The 23,838-nt window shown below is 44.8% G+C and overlaps 1 non-coding gene across 1 annotated transcript; it reads right to left on the minus strand.

Annotated features, from left to right (window-relative positions):
- Nucleotides 1-22,349: 22,349 nt before the first annotated feature.
- Trnad-guc (transfer RNA aspartic acid (anticodon GUC)) lies at nt 22,350-22,421 on the minus strand. Its single transcript has one exon. It is a non-coding gene; the product is annotated as a tRNA-Asp (tRNA).
- Between the last annotated feature and the right edge of the window lie 1,417 nt (nt 22,422-23,838).

Genomic DNA, 23,838 nt, shown 5'->3' on the forward strand with positions numbered 1-23,838 from the left:
TTTTGTGTTGCTTTTATCCATTTCACGGCCACTTCACGAAGCATATTTGCTGGCGTTCCTAGGATTGCAAGAGGCAGATCATGTATCTCACGATACCTCTGAATAACAGACGCCTGTTTCACATAATCAATAAACTGAATCGTTAAACGGGACTGAGGACCTACTTTATTCCTGTCAAGGAAGGTGTCGAAATATTAAAACTCAAAGTCAAGTCGACCTGTTCAAATAACTGGGGCGTTTCGCAACATGAGGATGTTCCTTAGTCACTTGTTCGTAGCGCTGCCAAACTAAGGACTGCTAGACCTCCCACACGCGGTATCATGTGTGTGAATCATTCGAATAACACGTACTGCTGAATTTTAAAATTCCAAACGCCGATGTTCCAAGGGGAATCAAGGAATACCTTACTGCCCCCCCTACAACTATAACCATGTATGATTATCGGGGTCATCGTATAAATATGTAACGCACTTAGTGCATTGGCTGCGCTATTACCACCTGCTCATCCGCGGTTCGTTGGCATGTGCTGTTTTATGTTTTTTTTGTCTTCTTTAATTATTATTCTCTTTATCTTCTCATTCCATTCTCATACTGATTTTCGTTACACTTGACAAATTAGGATACGAGGGACGTGAAAATACGTGGCATGACCTGCATTCGGCGAAGAGAGCTGAAACATGCCTATGAACCGCCTTCGATAAAGTAGATAGAACCGGCTGCCCTTCGCCGTATTCTCTTCCTCTTTGTGCTTTGATAGCGGTTCTCAATAGCTGCCGCGAAATTTCCTGGAAATGAAAACAGCCTCCTCGAACGAAGGACTTCTTATGAAATAACGTCAGCGCCTCAACAAATGCTCGCACCGGCTTTCTAGATGCATCTCGTAGAGGAACTGAAATAGGCACAAGTGCCAAGAAATAGAATGTCGACGAATAGAGGCTGATCGTAATTTTGAAACAGTAAAAACAGATTGCAACAGTGTCTATAGACACAACAGCAAGCACCTTCATGCTGAACGAACTCAATAATTTTTATTTTCGTGTAAGAGAATTACAAACGATGAATACGTAAATTTCAACAAAAATATTTTACCATGGAAAAGCAATAAAAATAGTTTCGAATAACGTTGCGCACGAGCCTTAGCTTCCAGGAACAAGTACTCCGATTTGCAACAGAGGGTCAAGATTTCTTTTCTAGCTCTGTTCACTAATTACAGACAATGCGTTTACCATTGGTGGTAGACTCAAAACTTTTACAACGATTATGATTCCAGCTATTACATATGGCTCTGAAATTTGGTCTGTAGTCTGTGATACATAAATAAAATGCCACGATTCCAAAACCAATTCCACAGGATTACTATAAATACTACTGGATATCAATCAAAGAGTAAATGTACAGTTCCCTTCACACCGAAAAAATCCCTGAAATAGCTCAGGCTAAGTCAACGAAAATCTCCCATTTAGTTACACTATCGGCGCATAACCTCATACGCAGTAAGGGAAATAACTCACTGAAACCTCACAACCTAATTCTCCAAAATATGACAACAATTTCACATTTAGTAACGGCCCCTAGCGCAGAAAGAATAAAATAACCATTATGATAAAAGCACAACGGTCAAACTGAAAAACCCGAAAGATAGAAGGCGCGATAGACGCGACCCTTCGAGAAACTACAGAACTGATCGAAGGAAAACAGCACATACGAATAGCCATACATCGGCCACAGCCGCAGAACTCACCACAATACACTTGTAGTTGTGTAACCGTGCCAGACTGGTCGCATCATCAGACTACTCCATCAGAGGCTTGTCACAACGTGTATCACGTGCAAGAGTAATCCAGGCTGTCAATTAGAACTATCTGGCCATCTGGGTTGCGCTTATGCATTAATTTTCGAAGTAGCTTCACAGCGGAAACTGCATTAATAAAAACAAAATAAAAGGTATTTTTACTTCTTTAGGTAACAGCGGTATTGCAAAAATAAAGATAGTAAATTATTTCGTCTCAATCGAGTAAATGAGACGGCTCTTTCCGAAACTGAACATCTACTTCGCAGTGGTACATAACAACGTAGGTACTGCCTTGGATGGGAGAACAGAACCCTTCGTACGTTCAGAGTCCATTTCTGACTGAAAGACTAGAACCCCTTGTATGTTCATTGTCCAGTTCTCGAATACGAGGGTGGCCAAGAAAGTAATGCATCGAATTTTCTTCCTTCAACAATTGTTTATTCATCATAATGAGAATTACACAAACGAAAGATCGGTGTTTTACCTACAAACGCTATTTTCCACGTAATCTCCATACCGTTCTATGGCCTTCCTCCAGTGCGAAACAAGGCCGTGTAAGCCCTGTCGGTACCAACCCTTGTCCTGGTGGCGGAGCCAGTGCTTCACTGCGTGAATCACCTCCTCATGGTCCTCAAAATGTCTTCCACGAGTGGTATCCTTTAATGACCCAAACAAGTCGAAGGCCGAGGCGTCTAGTTGAGGGCTCTAGAGTGGATGGGGTCAGACTGTCCAACCCTGTTTTGCGATGTGTTCAGCAGTCCTCAGACCTGTGTGGGGCCGAGCGTTATCGTGTTGCAGCAAAACATCTCCTGCGTTGCTGTGATGACGAAGTCACCGGAAGCATGTCCCGAGTTTCGTTAGTGTGTCGACGTATGCCTCTGAATTCTCCGCCTCTTGGCATCCCTCAATGAGAATCACACCTTCACAGTCCCAGAGCACGGTGACCGTGACCTTACCGGCGGAAGCAGTGGCTTTGAATTTATTCTTCTGCGGGGAGTGGGAATGGCGCCATTCCATCGACTGTCGTTTGGTTTCGGGCTCAAAATGGTGAACTCAGGTTTCATCATCTGTCACAATCCGGGGAGGAAGGCCTCCCCCTCAGCTTGAAAACGCTGCGACAAATCACGACAAATGTTTTTCCTGTGAGATTTGTGACCTAACGTTAGACGCACTTGCACACACTTTTGAATATCCAAGAGTACGGATAACTGCACCCACACTTCCTTTGCTGACTGACAGATGCAGCGCCAACTGCCGAGTCGTGATGCGTCTGTCCTCGCGGGTGTCAGCATCTGCTCGCTGCAACACGTCAGGTGTGGCAGCCGCGGATGGTCTCCCCGACCGCTGCAAATCGTGGAGCTCCGCCGAACCGCCTTCTGATGACCTCACCCTCCGTGTCCAGCGACTAACTGTACTTCTGTGGACTGCAGATGCTCCGTAGACTTTGCACAAGCGTTTCTGGATATTCCCCATAGTTTCTTTCTCTGCAATGAGAAACTCAATGACGGCACGTTGCTTGTAACGTACATCACCTACAGACGTCATTTTGAAACTGTCCTGCAGCTACGCTATCTGTCGAAAGTGACGGAAACTTGGCTCGCTCACTCAGTAGACTTCAAGTAATACATACGTAAAGTTTCGCATTCGTAGCATTGTTTTCGGCTGGGAAAAAAGTGCGATGCATTAGTTTCTGGGCAACCCTCGTATTATCTAATCTGCCTTACCTCTGATGCCTAAATTATTTATCCTCTTCGGATTGATATGTTGGCTTCAGAACAGTTTAAGATAATTTGCAAACTGTATCTTTTTTTTTGTCCAGGTAATATTTATAGCTTTAAAACTGCAAACACCAGTAATAACCTAAATGGAAGCAGCATATGCTGATGAGACGGCAGTTCTTGCTGTCACCTAAATTAACATACAGAAAGTGGTGAATAAGTTGTTAAATATTTTGGAAGAGTATCAGTTACGTGATAATGTGAACATGACTATAATCTTAGTAGTTACGAAGGAAAATAAGAAAATAATGAATAAAAATTAAAAATGCAAGAAACAAGATTAAGCAAATGAACCACTTCTATTACCCGAGTTTGATCATTACAGATGACAACATGTGCTTTGTAGAGATTATAAGAACAACTGCTTCGGCTAAAAGCGTATTTGAAGACAAGTAATAGCCTTTAACGAAGTTTTAACCAGCGGGAATAGAAAGAATTTTGTGAAAAAGATATATCCGGACTAAATTACTACCTGTCACCTAAGGTTAGAATCACTTTAAAAGATGATATAAGACATTTAGAAGCAAGTTAGTTACTCAGCCCATTCACTACCGTAAGGTCGTACCACATCGGATGGGAAAAATCTGTTTTTAATTGTCCTGAGGCCAAAACAGCATAAAAAGCGATATGACATCGGTTTCCAAACGTAGTGAGATTGGCGAAAGACATTTTTAGTACGTTGTCCACCGTTTTCTGCCACAAGCAGAAATCTAGAAACAGCATGTTCCACAACACATTGGAGTGTTGAATCCTCTTGCAACGGTGTGGCCACGTCTTCGACAGACGTTCGGTCAAGTGCTTTCCTCCCTCTGTCACACTGCACTTAGAAGAACCTGCATTTTCTCACTCTGTAATCATTTTCTCCAGACCCTTAGCAGACATCCGATCAGTGCCTTTTTTCTTACCCTTCTTGTAAAAGAGCTTCACCAGCAGCGCGCGATCCTTCGTGGAGACAGTTATATCGGTCTCTCGGACGCAAACTGGGGAACAGCTGAGTGACACGCGTCTGATGCTTACAGCGCCATCCGGTGGCCAAATTATAGTCTTCTTTTGTTCTGTGAGGTTTCCCCCTCCGTCGATAATATGCTCTTCAAATCTGACGTCATTCTGAGTAGTGGTTCCGCTTCTACAGCGTTTTGAAACTGGGACATTAATTATGCCCATTATGTAGATGCAGATAACACATCACAGTGACATATGGTAACGGGCAACAAACACATTTCTTTCAGATTACTGAGGGACAAAGGGCAAATAGTAAAAGTAGTCTAATTTGTTTTTTAAATGATATTGCGTCATTATCCTCTGCTCATACGATGGCTTCCAACGCTTGACAGAGTTAGTGCAACAGAAGCTTCTTGTGGGAACACACACTCTAACTATATGTACAGATTATAAGTTCGTCATGATTTCCATGCAGAAGGCTAGCGATGACGTAAATAAAGTATGTGATCAAAAGTATCCGGACACCCCCAAAAACATACTTTTTTCATATTAGATACATTGTGCTGCCACCTACTGCCAGGTACTCCATATTAGCGACCTCAGCAGTCCATTACACATCGTGAGAGAGCTTAACTGGGAGCTCTGCGGAACTCACGGACTTCGAACGTGGCTGGGTCTTTGGGGGTCACTTGTGTCATACGTCTGTACGCGAGATTTCCACACTCCTAAACATCTCTAGGTCCACTGTTTCCGATGTGATAGTGAAGTGGAAACGTGAAGGGATACGGATAGCACAAGAGAGTACAAGCTGACCTCGTCTGTTGACTGACAGAGACCGCCGACAGCTGAAAAGGGTCGTATTGTGAAATAGGCAGACATCATACAGACCATCACACAGGAATTCCAAACTGCATCACGATCCCCTGCAAGTACTATGACAGCTAGACGGGAGGTGAGCAAAGTTGGATTTCATAAGCCACACATCACGTCGGTAAATGCCAAATGACGCCTCGCTTGGTGTAAGGAGCGTAAAGATTGGACGACTGAACTGTGGAAAAACATTGTATGGAGTAACGGAATCCACGGTGAACGTCATCTGCCAGAGCGTGTAGTGCCAACAGTAAAATTCGGAGGCGGCGGTGTTGTGGTGTGGTCGTGTTTTTTGCGTGGCACAGCACAGGAATACATTGATGTGTTAAGCACCTTCTTGCTTCCCACTGTTGAAGAGCAATTCAGGGATGGCGACTGCACCTTTCAACACGATCGAGCACCTGTTCATAATGCACGGCCTGTGGCGGAGTGGTTACACGACAGTTACATCCCTGTAACAGACTGGCCTGCACAGAGTCCCGACCTGAATCCTATACAATACCTTTGGGATGTTTTGGAACGCCGACTTCGTAACAGGCTTCACCGACCGACATCGATACCTCCCCTTAGTGCAGCACACCGGAAAGAATGGGGTGCCATTCCCAAAGAAACATTCCAGCACCTGATTGAACGTATGCCTGCAAGAGTGGAAGCTGTCATCAAGGCTAAGGGTGGGCGAACACCTTATTGAATTCCATCATTACCGTTGGAGGGCGCCACGAACTTGTAAGTCATTTTGAGCCAGGTGTTTGTATACTTTTGACCACATAGTGTAGGAAATTGGTATTTTGAACTGCTTGTTCTCTTGCATAATGTTAAAAGGCTGATCGCGATGGCACTCACTCTGGAAGAGCATACACTACCTGATCAAAGCTATTTTGCTAGTAGAGAAGTAGCAACAGATTGGAACTGTCAGTAGAGGTCAGCGAACGTGCAGTGCTTACTGAACATCACCGGAATGATAAATGCGCCAGTGACACTTCAAACTTTCTAATGTTGTCCAATCGGCTGCTGCTGATGTGAAGTGGAAACCAGACCCATGGCGACCGTCAAGCATTGGGGAAAGTGGCTGTAAAAAGTCACATCAAATCAGCAGAAGGAAACACTCGTGACTTCCAAAATGCTACAGTCCAGCTGGCACAATGACTATGAGTAGGGAGATAGAAAGACTAGAATAAAGTGGTAGAGGAACTCTTGACATAGCTTCACACATGACTGTAGAGACGGCTAAGCGACACACGAGGTGGTGTAAAGAGCGATTTCAGTGGACAGTGGATGACTGGAAACGAAATATTTGCAGTTATAAATCACGGTATACCACGTGGCATTCCGATGTACAAGTTTGGGTTTGGCGACTACCTGAATAATATTACCTGCTATCACTTGTGGTGCCAAAAATTAAATGCGAAAATGATGATGGTGTTAGGTTATGGGGGTATTTTTCGCGGTTAGTTTGGGGTTACCCTATTGCGATTAAGAAAACGTTAAATGCGAAAAGATACGAAAACAGTTTAGAGCACTGTTTACCGCGTACAATAAAGGAATAGATCGGAGACAATGACTGACGGCGTCAGCATGACAAGGTACTCTGTGATAAAGCGGCAACTGTGAAACAGTGGTTTGTGGACAGCAACATTCCTGAAGTGCACTGGCCTCCCCAGGGTATTGAACTGAACCCTGTGGAACACCTCAGCGATGAGTTACAACGTCTATTTAGCTCCAAGCCCCACCATCCAACATCAATACCTTCTCTGGTTTTGCTCATGAGGAGGGCTGCCATTCCTCCACAGACTTTCAGATACCTCATACACAGACACCTCACTGAATGTGTCCCCTGCAGAGTTCAAGCCGTCTAAAATACAAAGAGTGGAGACATTCTTAATTAACGTCGACTAATAGCAGTCGGATACTTTTAGTCAGATGGTGTAAGATTTAAATCATGTTCTTATATGGAATCGTGTGTGTAAGTTGGAGATCCTTTAATGACTGTCCTGTTGACTTGACAGGGGAAGTTTCCACGATGGATGCGCATCCTCATGATGGACATTAGGTGCCGTCTACCACACGTCCAGTCCGTAAACTACTATCTTCTGTGGATAATCGGTGAACAAAACAGTACTAGCGGCATCTTTGATAATAAGTATCTTCGCAATCTTCTTCCGCTGCATTGTGTATCCCTGCTTTGAATTCAGTAATGTCATCAATTACTTTGATATGGAGCATAAATGAAATCACCGGTAAGGTGCCCCTAATTTGACTAGGTTAGATGAAATATATTTATTGTTCCACAGACCCACAGTGATGTAGGACACGCCACAAAAACAAGAATGCTTAATATACAATTACAAAAGAAAGGAGACGTTCATGCACCCTCCACAGATACTACGTGAACTGATCACTGTGGATAAGGAATAAGTTGTTGCTCCGCAGCCGTTTTAGTTGACACGACTGGATAAAATAAAGACGCCGCCACGTTTAACACAAGAGGCTTCTGGAAGCAGGGGAGACCGGGACAATGTCTGATCAGGAGCGGCCTGCTGATCCAACCAGTACAATCTCTATGGCGCCGGGCAGTTACCACTGTGCAGAATTATTATTTAATGTAAAGGCGACTAGACACTTCAGCAATAACAACAAATAACAGGATTAGCGTTGACACAACTTAACAAATGGCCTCTAGTTTCCTAATGTTACATCCATGCCCGTTCGCAACTGGCCACGGTTGATTGGCTAATGCAGATGGGTGCCTTCAATAACTGCTTACACCACATTACTAATTTACGTAATTTGTTAGTAATAGTTCACCAAAAACAAGAAGTCTTAAAACACTTCATAAAAGACTGATTAAATAACTGTTCCTTTGGGTAATAAATTTTCAACCAATGACTGTAGCAAAAAACATCACTTGCAAATAAAAACTTACAGAATCGTAATGGTAGAAAGGTACCTTTCAAACTTCAAAATTAACTTTCATTTAACATGCAGATATAAAAAACTCATAGTTAGCAGATACGGCAAATTCCAGTGTATGTAACCCGCTGAACTACAGCGCAGAACTGAATTTCAAATCTATCCAATGAGTAATCCTGATAACAAAATTATGTTCACAAATAAGAAGTATAACAAATTTATGACAACGGCCATCCGGCATTGGCCACGCTTTTACACACTCGTCAATTCCTTTGAAAAGTGACAGTTACTGCTCAATCTCCGCACAGTTAAGCAAACTAACACCGCAGAAGTCACTGAAGGTTAATACAAGTGCCGTATTCCACTGCTTTCTTCTCCAATACTATGACATCCTTATTGTGGGCGAACATGCTACAGCACAGCGTGTTCAGGTTGGGCCCACGCTGTCTCGTTTATCTACCGCGGCAAAACACCCACAAACGACGCCGGCCACAGCTCGCCGTAATTGCGTCCATACAATTTCAGAGCCCACGGCTTATCGCTCCACAGCAGCGTTGAATTCCCAAGCGTCTCGGTTTCACCATCAGTCCACAACCACAAAGTGCCAAAACTATTAAATGCACAGTTCGGACTATCCGGACCCAAACACTCTGCCGTTCTGTCCTTCTCGCTCGGTGTGTCATCCTCCACTCCTCGTCGCCAGAGGGCCACTGGTCGCCAACCCGGCGGCCCAGTATCTCTGGCGAGGCCAATATAGACCGTAACACAATCGTGCCGAAAAGCGGCACACCACACCACTCCAGCACGGAGATAGGACGCACAATATCATCGAGGCAGCTGACAGGCAGAGCCGTTGTGGCGTCGGTGATCTGATTGCTACATGTCTGAGCTACGATTCTGTTGTGTCTTACGTGACGGGAATCGAAACCTTTGCGAAACAGGGACGAACTAAGCCGGTTTAAATATTCCGCATTTGCAGAGAGAAATACGCAGCCTGACACCCACAGGCTCTGAGGGGGAGGGGGCAGACGTATGCCAGTTTCCCAGTCTGCACTCCGCCGCTGCTCGCTGTGGCCCCCCTCCGATGCTGCAGACATCGCGCGCTGCTTCAGCCGCTGCCGGCCTGCTTCCCCGTCGCCTGCGGGGCAGACTGCTCGCGTGGCCGGGCCCTGCTGCCGCGAGCCGCCTCGTCCCCACTGGGTCCACGACGTGACTCCGTGCGCTCTGGAGCGCCCCACCCCGGGAAGCCAGCCCGCGCCCCGCCTGCGAGGACGCCGGCCCACGCCGTTGCACACACCCTGCAGAGTCGCTGGCGTCATCGTTTCTCTCCAGCTAAGCCACGTCGATTGGGAGTAGCTTCATTTTAAGTAACTGTGTATCTGCAATAGATGAAGTGTGCATTCTGTGTTTTTTGAACTCCTTCAGGTATGGAAAGAAAATTAGAATTTTGTAATGTATACACGAAAAAACAAAAGAATATGTTGAAATTTAAAATTATTATAATAGGAATATGTTTATGAAAAAAGTATATTAGCTCATACGAGGGTTGGAACTTAAATAGTGGCAACTATTTATTCACAACCGATACAAAAGTTACGTGTTTGCACCTGTTACTGTCCTTCAAAATAGTCACCGGCGTTGTGTAGAACCCGTTGCCAGCGTTGTGGAAGGCGTAATATACCGTTACCAGGCCCGCCCGGTTGGCCGAGCGGTCTAACGCACGGCTTTCCGGGCGGGAAGGAGCGCCTCGTCCGGTGAACCGGCCAGTCTGTGGATGGTTTTTAGGCGGTTTTCCATCTGCCTCGGCGAATGCTGACTGGTTCCCCTTATTCCGCCTCAGCTACACTATGTCGGCGATTGCTGCGCAAACGAGTTCTCCACGTACGCGTACACCAGCATTACTCTACCACACAAACATAGGGGTTACACTCGTCTGGTGTGAGACATTCCCTGGGGGGTCCGCCGGGGGCCGAACCGCACAATCACCCATTCACGATAAGGACAAGGAATCGTAGGAAAATAAATGTGGGGCGGCGGAGGGGTGAAGTGGACTGCGGTAGTCGTCGTGGGGTTGCCGACCACTGCCGCTGCGGCGGGGGCGGAGCCTCTCCGTCGTTTCTAGGTCCCCAGTTAACATAATCTAACATAACATAATATACCGTTAGCAGAGCCTGTTCTGTGGATGGTGCGAAAAGAGCGGTCTAAAGTTAAAGTGATTTTCGTGTACAACTGTGATGGTGTTATCCTAACACATTACGTTCCTCCGTGGCTTGGTGCATCATCTGCGACCAGCTTTGCGAAAGAAGTGGCGACACTTTCTGCGCAACCCACCCATCATTTTGCACGACAATGCGCGGGCGCATACAGCGCAAGCTGTGTATGCTCTGCTCGGTCGATGGGACTGGGAAGTACTGTACCATCCACCATACTCCCCGGACTTAAGTCCTTGTGACTTTGATTTGATTCCGAAGATGAAGGAACCACTTGGTGGCATTCGCTTCAGAACTGTTCGACAGGCAGTAGACCGCTTCATTCGCACCATCAACAGAACAGGCTCTGCTAACGGTATCCTACGCCTTCCACATCGCTGGTAACGGGTTCTACACAACGCCGGTGACTACTCTGAAGGACAGTAACAGGTGCAGACATGTAACTCTTTTGTATCGGTTGTGAATAAATAGCTGCCACTATTTAAGTTCCAACCATCGTAGCTGGTTCGTGCTTAGGGAACTTGTATTTGTAACATGTAAACGCTGTAGGGAAGTCCCTCCGCAACAAAGTGACATGGCGCGATGTGAAACGTGGGTTTGGCGGTCGAACAGAGCGGTTCGTTTGTGTGAATGGCACGCAACGTGTGGCAAGCCTTAGCAGGGTACACCTCGACAGTGCTAAAAGAGGCAGTTGGAAGCTGCGTTAGAAGAGATTTGCTTCGGATGTGGCTCTGGCTATTGCTTGGTATTCGCGGAATAATGGAATGGATCTAAAATGTTGAAAATCCGAGGCCAAGAAGAGATTTTATAGAGCGTTCGGACATTCAGAACCGTGAGTACAGTTAGCCGCCATTTCGCCTGCCATCAGTCTTCGCCGCTGTTTCACAGACTTCATTCATTCAGTTTAGTGATGTATATTGGCACGGACCAGTTAATCTGTATCTTGGTTCAAAAATGGTTCAAATGACTCTGAGCACTATGGGACTTAACTGCTGTGGTCATCAGTCCCCTAGAACTTAGAACTACTTAAACCTAACTAACCTAACGACATCACACACATCCATGCCCGAGGCAGGATTCGAACCTGCGACCGTAGCAGTCCCGCGGTTCCGGACTGCAGCGCCTAGAACCGCACGGCCACCGCGGCCGGCATCTGTGTCTTGTTCCAAAAATAATCACGTAAAACGTCAATTCGTGTTCGAAACCATAACTTCAATCCTGATCACAAACTTACGCAGCGTCCTCACGTAAGCGCCACTAAAACCGAGTATTCTGATTTAAATGAACAATTCTTGCATTCATGTGTTTAAAGGTGATTTTTTGTCCAAAGTAAAAGGAGTAGCTAAAGTTAAAGTAAGAGTAACATTTGGATGGTTTATTAATGAACTACTACAAATGAAATTGTTAATGTAGGAAACTAAAGTACAAAAATTCAAAGATAAATTAAAAGGAAAATAAAAACCTTGATTATTTAATAGCTAAAAACCACAAAAGTGAAATTGTATAGGCTTTTGCTAAAGTATCCTTAGTTTTTTATAAAATATAGTTTTGTAGGACTACAGTGCAAGTTTGTGTAAATGTTATTGCCATGAATACCTATTTCACAGGTGATTAAAATTTCAAGTACATATAAATCTTTAATGAACAGATTCACGGTAGCACTGTTAGAAGTGAAGTTATTCACATTTTCAAAGATAGTGTAGTTTTGGTACGCATAATGAATGGTTCCTTTTGAAGTAAAATGAGCCCAGCGTTCTATTTTACTACTCGCAAAGTAATTTAAGTGAATGATTAGCTTTTAGAGTTAGTTGTCACTAGCGCAATAATGAAAAAAAATCCTTGGCTAGTGAAACTATACCAGTTTATGGGTCCCCATCATATTCTCCAACTATTAAGAAAAAAACTAAACTACTACTGTTAATAAGGAAAACTGCCGTATGGAGAGGAGCTTAAACAGTGTATTTAAGATGTTATTCAATTTTATTTGTGTTATTTCATGTCAGTCAAGATGGAAGCCCCTTACGTCCAAAATTAGTTCTGTACTTCATGCAGTGACATTTCAGTATTCGATTAAGTAATGCTCTTCAGTGTGGTTGTCATTAGTATGAGCTCGGTACAATTTTGCTCCCCATAATTTACTGATGTGTGTATTATTGGAAACTGCTGCTACGCAAATTACCGAGTGCACTTGTCAGTTTGTATCCTGTTTGCTATTCAAAGGAAAATCTGAACAAAGGTAACTTTATATTTTGTCAGATATATATTTCCAAATTAATGTGTCTAACTGGGCTGAGGACCGTTAATTTTTTTCATTCATTCATGATTTTACAACTTCTGTTAACTCCCAAGGTTAAAGCCCGTTTGGTTTTTCTGTTAACTTCACAAAATTCGGAACTATAGTCCGATACCCTTTTCCATTAGATACACGCGCGGTACACTTTGAAATCCTCTCGGAGGGTAACATTATCGTGTTTCACGGCACGATATTGTTGTACTACCAGTGACAACAGGCCGCGTGGCGCGCGCAGCAACTTCTCAGCGTACGCTCTGAATACGCTGGTTTCTCCAAGAATCGCCCTGACTGTTGTGTTGTAGTCTGCTGAGCAATAAGTGAATGTTTTCACAATGCTGTTTCCATGACGATATGTCGGGCGGTCACTAGCCGCTCCACCGCGGCCCCACCCAGTGGCTTCCTAATCCCACAGGCCGTGTGCTGCGCGCAGCAACTTCTCAGCGTACGCTCTGGATACGCTGGTTTCTCCAAGAATCGCCCTGACTGTTGTGTTGTAGTCTGCTGAGCAATAAGTGAATGTTTTCACAATGCTGTTTCCATGACGATATGTCGGGCAGTCACTAGCCGCTCCACCGCGGCCCCACCCAATGGCTTCCTAATCCCACAGGCCGCGTGCTGCGCGCAGCAACTTCTCAGCGTACGCTCTGGATACGCTGGTTTCTCCAAGAATCGCCCTGACTGTTGTGTTGTAGTCTGCTGAGCAATAAGTGAATGTTTTCACAATGCTGTTTCCATGACGATATGTCGGGCAGTCACTAGCCGCTCCACCGCGGCCCCACCCAATGGCTTCCTAATCCCACAGGCTGCGTGCTGCGCGCAGCAACTTCTCAGCGTACGCTCTGGATACGCTGGTTTCTCCAAGAATCGCCCTGACTGTTGTGTTGTAGTCTGCTGAGCAATAAGTGAATGTTTTCACAATGCTGTTTCCATGACGATATGTCGGGCAGTCACTAGCCGCTCCACCGCGGCCCCACCCAATGGCTTCCTAATCCCACAGGCCGCGTGCTGCGCGCAGCAACTTCTCAGCGTACGCTCTGGATACGCTGGTTTCTCCAAGAATCGCCCTGACTGTTGTGTTGTAGTCTGCTGAGCAATAAGTGAATGTTTTCACAGTGCTGTTTCCATGACGATATGTCGGGCAGTCACTAGCCGCTCCACCGCGGCCCCACCCAATGGCTTCCTAATCCCACAGGCCGCGTGCTGCGAACAGCAACTTCTCAGCGTACGCTCTGGATACGCTGGTTTCTCCAAGAATCGCCCTGACTGTTGTGTTGTAGTCTGCTGAGCAATAAGTGAATGTTTTCACAGTGCTGTTTCCATGACGATATGTCGGGCAGTCACTAGCCGCTCCACCGCGGCCCCACCCAATGGCTTCCTAATCCCACAGGCCGCGTGCTGCGTGCAGCAACTTCTCAGCGTACGCTCTGGATATGCTGGTTTCTCCAAGAATCGCCCTGACTGTTGTGTTGTAGTCTGCTGAGCAATAAGTGAATGTTTTCACAGTGCTGTTTCCATGACGATATGTCGGGCAGTCACTAGCCGCTCCACCGCGGCCCCACCCAATGGCTTCCTAATCCCACAGGCCGCGTGCTGCGCGCAGCAACTTCTCAGCGTACGCTCTGGATACGCTGGTTTCTCCAAGAATCGCCCTGACTGTTGTGTTGTAGTCTGCTGAGCAATAAGTGAATGTTTTCACAGTGCTGTTTCCATGACGATATGTCGGGCAGTCACTAGCCGCTCCACCGCGGCCCCACCCAATGGCTTCCTAATCCCACAGGCCGCGTGCTGCGCGCAGCAACTTCTCAGCGTACGCTCTGGATACGCTGGTTTCTCCAAGAATCGCCCTGACTGTTGTGTTGTAGTCTGCTGAGCAATAAGTGAATGTTTTCACAGTGCTGTTTCCATGACGATATGTCGGGCAGTCACTAGCCGCTCCACCGCGGCCCCACCCAATGGCTTCCTAATCCCACAGGCCGCGTGCTGCGCGCAGCAACTTCTCAGTGTACGCTCTGGATACGCTGGTTTCTCCAAGAATCGCCCTGACTGTTGTGTTGTAGTCTGCTGAGCAATAAGTGAATGTTTACACAGTGCTGTTTCCATGACGATATGTCGGGCAGTCACTAGCCGTTCCACCGCGGCCCCACCCAATGGCTTCTTAATCCCACAGGCCGCGTGCTGCGCGCAGCAACTTCTCAGCGTACGCTCTGGATACGCTGGTTTCTCCAAGAATCGCCCTGACTGTTGTGTTGTAGTCTGCTGAGCAATAAGTGAATGTTTTCACAGTGCTGTTTCCATGACGATATGTCGGGCAGTCACTAGCCGCTCCACCGCGGCCCCACCCAATGCCTTCCTAATCCCACAGGCCGCGTGCTGCGCGCAGCAACTTCTCAGCGTACGCTCTGGATACGCTGGTTTCTCCAAGAATCGCCCTGACTGTTGTGTTGTAGTCTGCTGAGCAATAAGTGAATGTTTTCACAGTGCTGTTTCCATGACGATATGTCGGGCAGTCACTAGCCGCTCCACCGCGGCCCCACCCAATGGCTTCCTAATCCCACAGGCCGCGTGCTGCGTGCAGCAACTTCTCAGCGTACGCTCTGGATACGCTGGTTTCTCCAAGAATCGCCCTGACTGTTGTGTTGTAGTCTGCTGAGCAATAAGTGAATGTTTTCACAATGCTGTTTCCATGACGATATGTCGGGCAGTCACTAGCCGCTCCACCGTGGCCCCACCCAATGGCTTCCTAATCCCACAGGCCACGTGCTGCGCGCAGCAACTTCTCAGCGTACGCTCTGGATACGCTGGTTTCTCCAAGAATCGCCCTGACTGTTGTGTTGTAGTCTGCTGAGCAATAAGTGAATGTTTTCACAATGCTGTTTCCATGACGATATGTCGGGCAGTCACTAGCCGCTCCACCGCGGCCCCACCCAATGGCTTCCTAATCCCACAGGCCGCGTGCTGCGCGCAGCAACTTCTCAGCGTACGCTCTGGATACGCTGGTTTCTCCAAGAATCGCCCTGACTGTTGTGTTGTAGTCTGCTGAGCAATAAGTGAAAGTTTTCACAATGCTGTTTCCATGACGATATGTCGGGCAGTCACTAGCCGCTCCACCGCGGCCCCACCCAATGGCTTCCTAATCCCACAGGCCGCGTGCTGCGCGCAGCAACTTCTCAGCGTACGCTCTGGATACGCTGGTTTCTCCAAGAATCGCCCTGACTGTTGTGTTGTAGTCTGCTGAGCAATAAGTGAATGTTTTCACAGTGCTGTTTCCATGACGATATGTCGGGCAGTCACTAGCCGCTCCACCGCGGCCCCACCCAATGGCTTCCTAATCCCACAGGCCGCGTGCTGCGCGCAGCAACTTCTCAGCGTACGCTCTGGATACGCTGGTTTCTCCAAGAATTGCCCTGACTGTTTTGTTGTAGTCTGCTGAGCAATAAGTGAATGTTTTCACAATGCTGTTTCCATGACGATATGTCGGGCAGTCACTAGCCGCTCCACCGCGGCCCCACCCAATGGCTTCCTAATCCCACAGGCCGTGTGCTGCGCGCAGCAACTTCTCAGCGTACGCTCTGGATACGCTGGTTTCCCCAAGAATCGCCCTGACTGTTGTGTTGTAGTCTGCTAGCAATAAGTGAATGTTTTCACAATGCTGTTTCCATGACGATATGTCGGGCAGTCACTAGCCGCTCCACCGCGGCCCCACCCAATGGCTTCCTAATCCCTGACAACCCAGTTTCAGTATCCACCGCATCGGCAAACCAGCTTCCGCCTGTATAAAATCAAAAAAAGTCTTAAACATACTTATTTAAGTGGTAACAACAAACTTGTAACAAAATGTGTAAATATACAATGCAATGAGGTGCATACAATAGTTCTTAAGCTTTTATGGCCACGCATCATCAAAGACAAAATCAGTTTACAAGACTTTTTTACATTCATCACACTACTGCACTGAAGATCTGCAAGAGCCAGACTTTACGTAACACTCACTCAGTTGGATGTTATTAATAATATATAGACCTGCTCCATTAAGAAATTCGTCAATGGAATGAATGGAGTTATCCACCGTAGAGCCTTTAGGTGCCTCTTAAACTGCCTTTTACCAGTCGTTAAACTTCGCATAATTACTGACAAGTTATTAAAAATATATGTTCCTGAATAATGGACACCTTTCTGGACTAAACTAAGTAATTTTAAGTCTTCATGACAATCACTCTTATTTGTAATACTGATTCCATGAAATGACCAATTAGTCTGAAAGAGACAGATATTATTTAAGGCAAATTTCACTAAGGAATACATTTATTGGGAGGCAGCAGTCACTATCCCTAGTTCTTTGAAATGGTCCCTGGAGGTCGTTCTTGAGCTCACACCACAAATCCGTTGCGTTCTTTGCGCAGAAGTTCACATACTCTTTTCGTTGAAGGCACTGGCGACATCATCCAGAGAAGGTTCACCGACAGCTTCAGCTGAGTCATAATGCTCAGATGTTGAGAGCTAAACGGTCTTGCTCAGTCCAAACGGTGTGACGAACTACATAGTTTACTTGAGGATCACTTCCTCTGCAGTAAACACTGACTGCAGGAAGCGTGGCCAACAAGCGGGGCAGGACGAAACAAGGCTCTGCTCACATAAGACTGAACAGCTATTCTCAACCTGTCAGTGAATATTTCAATCGTATGTGAGCAGTGCTTATGCGCGGTTATCTAAGCCGGTTACTCCATTGAACAAGGTAATAATGAAGCGTTCCTTATTTGTTACTACTCAGCAACACTCTGTTCTTATGAGATGCAAACACTAATTGGTGAAAAGAATATTTTGTGGCTCAGTTAATTTCTGAATAATGGAAGTCTCGAGATTTTGGATTCTCCACGTCATAAATCTATGTGCCGGGATCAGCAGCCGAATATCAGGAGTCAATTCCGCTGCCTCCACACAGAGCTTTTGTCGTGCTGAAGGCGTCGAAAATGTACTGGACGTAACGCTGCTGTATTCAGTTATGTATAATTAATCATAATCTACTCGATGTCACACGGGCGACTGCTATGGGATGAGCATTGTGCCTGTAACCAAGTGCCACTTATGGTTTGTTTCAATATCGGACGCAGAATGCGAGGGAAAAGTGATAGCGAAGTTTCAACACTGAAATATATTCCGCAACTGATAGTTATCACTGCTGCTCATAGACTGATACGTATAAACAGCTGTCTGCAAAGTTCAATGGATAACACAACCTATGCCTAAAACAGTGACCATCTCCATATAACAGTTTTTCCGATTTCTATTGGTTCTGTTAAAAGTCCGTTCATAAAGATTGTAGAAGAAACGAGCAGCGGTAGTCGTTCTGTCAAATAAGCGAGCGTGTTCTCCATAATGGCAATTTGCGAGTAATAATTTATTGTCCTGGTTTTTAAAACTGACGAAATAGCGAGAAGGTAGAAAAGTAAGGAGATGGGCTCCGATTAAATTCAAAGAACGAGAGGTTGTTGAGAGTTTCAAAGGCAGCATAGGCAAGGGTTGACATAAACAGAGCGAAGAAATGTGACAGAAGAATGAGCAGCTTGAGAGTTAAAATAGTGAAGCTACCAGAAGATCAAATACGTAAAACGATAAAGAGATGTAGAAATCAGTGGATACTAAACGCGATCTTGATTTTAACTGACGAAGGGAGAAAATATAAAAATGCAGTAGATGAAGCAGGCTCGGGATAATCCAGAAGTTTAAAAAATGAGACTGACAGAAAGTGTAATATGGTAACAAGAATGGATGGAAGACAAATGTAAGGCATTCATAACTAGGTGAAAGATAGATGCTGCCTACAAGAAAACTGAAGACAGACTTTTGGAGAAAACTCGAGCATCTTTAGGAGTATCAAGAGCTCAGATGGAAAGCCAGTAATAAGCAAAGTAGGTAAGTAGTAAGCAAAGAATGAAAAGCTGTAAGTAATACACAGAACGGCTATACGAGTAAAATGAACTTATACTGAACTATGGAAATGGAAGAAGAAGAAGATGAAGATAGGACAGAAGATGTGATACAGCGAGAAGAATACGATGGACATCTGAAAGACCTAAGTGGAAACAAGGTCCCTGGAGTACACGGCATTCCGTCAGAACTACTGATAACCTTAGAACAGCCGGCCATGACAGAAATATTCCACGTGGTGTACTAGATGTATGAGAGGGGCAAATACTCTCAGACTTCAGGAAAAAGTTAATAACTCCAATTACAAAGCATGCAGATGCTGACAGGTGCGAATATTATCGAGGTAACAGTTTAATAGGTGATGGCTGCAAAGTTAATGGCTCGAGTTATTTACAGAAGAATGGAATAAATTGATATGGACCAATCTCAGGGAAGATCGGTTTCTGTTCCGGAAAAGTGAAGAAACACGCAAGGCAATACTGACCCTCCTATTTAAAACAACCACGAACCTACGATTATAGCGTTGATAGATTTATTGATAGTTTCAAACAGTGTTAACTGGACTACACACTGTGAAATACTGAGGGTTGCACGGATAAAATACAGAGGGCGAAAGGTTGTTTGAACTTGTAGAGAAACCAGCCTGATGTAGTAAGAGTGGAAGTACATGAAAGGGAAGCAGTGGTTTAGAAGGGAGTGAGACAAGGTAGCAGAATATTAATAAAAGTAAAACAAGAAATCGATGCGCAGTCAGATGAATCGGGTGGTTCTGAGGATGTTAGATTAGGAAGGAGTCACTAATAGTATCTGATGAAGTATTATACGTGGGCAGCAAAATAACTTACGTTGGTCGAAGTAGAGAGGATTCAGCAACCAGATTGGCAGCAGAATGACAAACATTTGTGAAAGAGAGGAATTTTTTAACATCAGATACAAATTAAAATGTTGGGAAGTCATTTCTGAAGGCATTTTTGTCAAGTATAGCCTTCTAAGGATGTGAAACGTGGCAATACACAGCTGAGACAAGTAGCGAAAGGAAGCTTTTGAACCGCGGTGTTACACAAGAATGCTGAAGGCTAGATGGGTAGATTGAGTAACTAATAATGCGGCGCTACCGAATCGAACTGGGAGCGAGATGGGAGAACCAAATTTGTGGCATAGCTTAACAGAAAGACGGTATCGGTTAACAGGAAATATTCCGATGCATCAATGAAGCCTAAGTTTCGAATTGGAGGGAAGCATTTTGAGAAAGTAAAAACTGTGGTGACTGACCACGGGATGAGGAAGGTAAGCAGAAACAAAAGGACGTAGGTTACAATAGTTTTGCAGAGATCAAGTGACTTCTACAGAATTGACTTGCGTGGAGACCTGCATCATACCACAAATCACATCAGTGACAACAACATGATACGTCACAGTTCAGGTCTACATGGATGCACATATCCGCAGTAATACTTGTTGTTGTTGTTGTTGTTGTTGTGGTCTTCAGTCCTGAGACTGGTTTGATGCAGCTCTCCATGCTACTCCATCCTGTGCAAGCTTCTTCATCTCCCAGTACTTACTGCAACCTACATCCTTCTGAATCTGCTTAATGTATTCATCTCTTGATCTCTCTCTACGATTTTTACCCTCCACGATGCCCTCCAGTATTAAACTGGTGATCCCTTGATGCCTCAGAACATGTCTTACCAACCGATCCCTTCTTCTGGTCAAGTTATGTCACAAACTCCTCTTCTCCCCAAATTTTATTCAATACCTCCTCATTAGTTATGTGATCTATCCATCTAATCTTCAGAATTCTTCTGTAGCACCACATTTCGAAAGCTTCTATTCTCTTCTTATCTAAACTATTTATCGTCCATGTTTCACTTCCATACATGGCTACACTCCATACAAATACTTTCACAAACGACTTCCTGACACTTAAATCTATACTCGATGTTAACAAATTTCTCTTCTTCACAAACGCTTTCCTTGCCTTTGCCAGTCTTCATTTTATATCCTATCTACTTCGACCATCATCAGTTATTTTACTCCCGAAATTGCAAAACTCATTTACTACTTTAAGTGTCTCATTTCCTAATCTAATTCCCGCAACATCACCCGATTTAACTCGACTACATTCCATTATCCTCGTTTTTCTTTTGTCGATGTTCATCTTATACCCTCCTTTCAAGACACTGTCCATTGCGTTGAACTGCTCTTCCAAGTCCTTTGCTGTCTCTGACAGAATTACAATGTCATCGGCGAACCTCAAAGTTTTTATTTCTTCTCCATGGATTTTAATACCTACTCCGAACTTTTCTTTTGTTTCCTTTACTGCTTGCTCAATATATAGATTGAATAGCATCGGGGAGAAGCTACAACCCTGTCTCACTCCCTTCCCAACCACTGCTTCCCTTTCATGTCCCTCGACTCTTGTAACTGCCATCTGCTTTCTGTACAAATTGTAAATAGCCTTTCGCTCCCTGTATTTTACCCCTGCCACCTTCATAATTTGAAAGAGAGTATTCCAGTCAACATTGTCAAAAGCCTTCTCTAAGTCTACAAATAATGGAAACGTAGGTTTGTCTTTCCTTAACCTTTCTTGTAAGATAAGTCGTAAGGTCAGTATTGCCTCACGTGTTCCAATATTTCTACGGAATCCAAACTGATCTTCCCCGAGGTCGGCTTCTACCTGTTTTTCCGTTCGTCTGTAAAGAATTCGCTTTAGTATTTTGCAGCTGTGACTTATTAAACTGATAGTTCGGTAATTTTCACATCTGTCAACACCTGCTTTCTTTGGGATTGGAATTATTATATTCTTTTTGAAGTCTGAGGGTATTTCACCTGTCTCGTACATCTTGCTCACCAGATGGTTTTGTCAGCACTGGCTCTCCCATGGCCATCAGTAGTTCTAATGGAATGTTGTCTACTCCCGGGGCCTTGTTTCGGCTCAGGTCTTTCAGTGCTCTGTCAAACTCTTCACGCAGTATCGTATCTCCCATTTCATCTTCATCTAAATTCTCTTCCATTTCTATAATATTGTCCTCAAGTACATCGCCCTTGTATAGACCCTCTATATACTCCTTCCACCTTTCTGCTTTCCCTTGTTTGCTTAGAACTGGGTTTCCATCTGAGCTCTTGATATTCATGCAAATGGTTCTCTTTTCTTCAAAGGTCAGTAATAGTTACTTTGCGGATGAAAGCTTGCATAGACGAAAATTCAGGCCGCGCGCACGTCTGTCGACGGAGCTGGGACGTACTGAAGGGGTTAAAATGCCTTACAAAGCTTTGAAGACGCAGAGACGGATAAAGCACTGGCAAAGTGATATGAATAGCATTTTTCTTATCAGTGGAGATCTCAGTCGTCAGTGGGTGCAATCGCGAATGATTGCCTTGATTAGAAGAGAGGATCCATTGACAGAACACATCCTAAGACATCAAAGAACAGCGAGACTAATGTTTGACTACAGTAACTACGTTCAAATTGATGTAGGTAGCGGTAGATAGACGAACCTGGAGAGCTGCATGATCCCAGGTTTCGGATTGAAGTTCGCAACAATGGCAAATAACTGTCTTTAAATGAAACAGACTGCGTTCCCCAAGAAGGAAAGTAGCCAGAACTCCTTATAATATAGTAAAATATTCTCCCCGGCCGGGAATCGAACCCGGGTCTCCCGCGTGACAGGCGGGGATACTAACCACTATACTACCGAGGACTTATAAAATTACATTTTAGACTTACGTAATCATAACTGCTATTGGTAACGGATAGACACTTTATCATTGACTTGAGTTATGTTTTCTTATCGCTAGCGGTTGAATGTATTCTCCCACAGCGCTTTCGTCTTTAATACTGATCTCCTCTTCTGTAAATCTCTTCACTTATTATCCTCTCGGTGTTTTTCGATGGTGTCAACCATGTACACAGCACTTCAGTCTTTTCGCAGATGGAGCAGCAGTAAGCTCAGATTTTTCGCATATGAAGCAGCTGTCGGCAAAAAAAGGTGCAGTCTGAACGAAGAGGTACGAATATTCAGTCAGACCTTGACATGACTCCAGTGTGGTGCAAGGTCTGGCAACTTCCTTTAAATGTTCATAAATGTAAAATTGAGAATGTTACAAAACGAAAAAAACATACACTGTATCCGGCGACAACAATATCAGTACGTGAAATCGGTAAACTCATACAAATAGCTGGGTGTCGTACTTCGTAGGGGTATGAAATGGAACGATCACATAGGCCCAGTCGTGGGTAAAGCAGGTAGCAGACTTCGGTTTATTGGGAGAATAACAGGGAAATGCAATCAGTCTACAAAGGAGATTGCTTACAGATCAACAGTAGGGGAAAGTGAACATACACAGTGAAGGGCAGCACGAATGGTCATACGTTTATTTAGGCTGTTAGAGAGTGTCACAAGATTAAATCTAATCTTATCCTCACGATTTGAGCACGCACAGAGGCATTTAAACAATCATTTTTCCCGCGCTCCATACGTGAATGGAACGCCAAAAAGCCGTAATAACTGCTACAGCGGGACGTAGTCTCAGAGTAAATTTTATAATGGTTCGCAGAATGTAGATGTAGATGTAACCTTAGTGTAATTTTTAGTGGATGTCCGAATTCTTGCACCCCTCTTTGCTAATAACTGATTGACAGCATATAATTTCATCCATAATGGACTACGTTGTGACTTCTGCGGCTGTTAGGCTGTTAACTAAAATGAAAAACTATATATTTCTGCACCACTCACAAAATTAGCGTTTCGACGGTTATGCCGTAATTATAAGGTGAAAGACACCTTTACTTTTTTATAACAAGAATCGGCGATTTTTTTCCAGCAGCGTTTCAGGCAGGCAATGGGTTAGGCTACCACCTCCACTGGAAATGATTTAATTATCCAAGACGTCGATCGATGTGACGTTCAAATGTTTTAAAGGTATAAAAGGTACTTAGAGTGCAAGAAGAACAGTATGTGTTGCTGTCTGGCGTGGAAAATCGCGTATGGATCGCACTGTGCGTCCATCACATAATGTTGTGGTTCTGTCGAAAGAAAAGTTACACTGTCCGTCAAAGATTTTAGGTGAAAGAACTTACATAACACATTCAAGGCAAACAAAAGATGGATTGAAACG

The sequence above is a fragment of the Schistocerca cancellata genome, chromosome 10 (genome assembly GCF_023864275.1).
Source record: "Schistocerca cancellata isolate TAMUIC-IGC-003103 chromosome 10, iqSchCanc2.1, whole genome shotgun sequence".
Classification (NCBI taxonomy): Eukaryota; Metazoa; Arthropoda; class Insecta; order Orthoptera; family Acrididae; genus Schistocerca; species Schistocerca cancellata.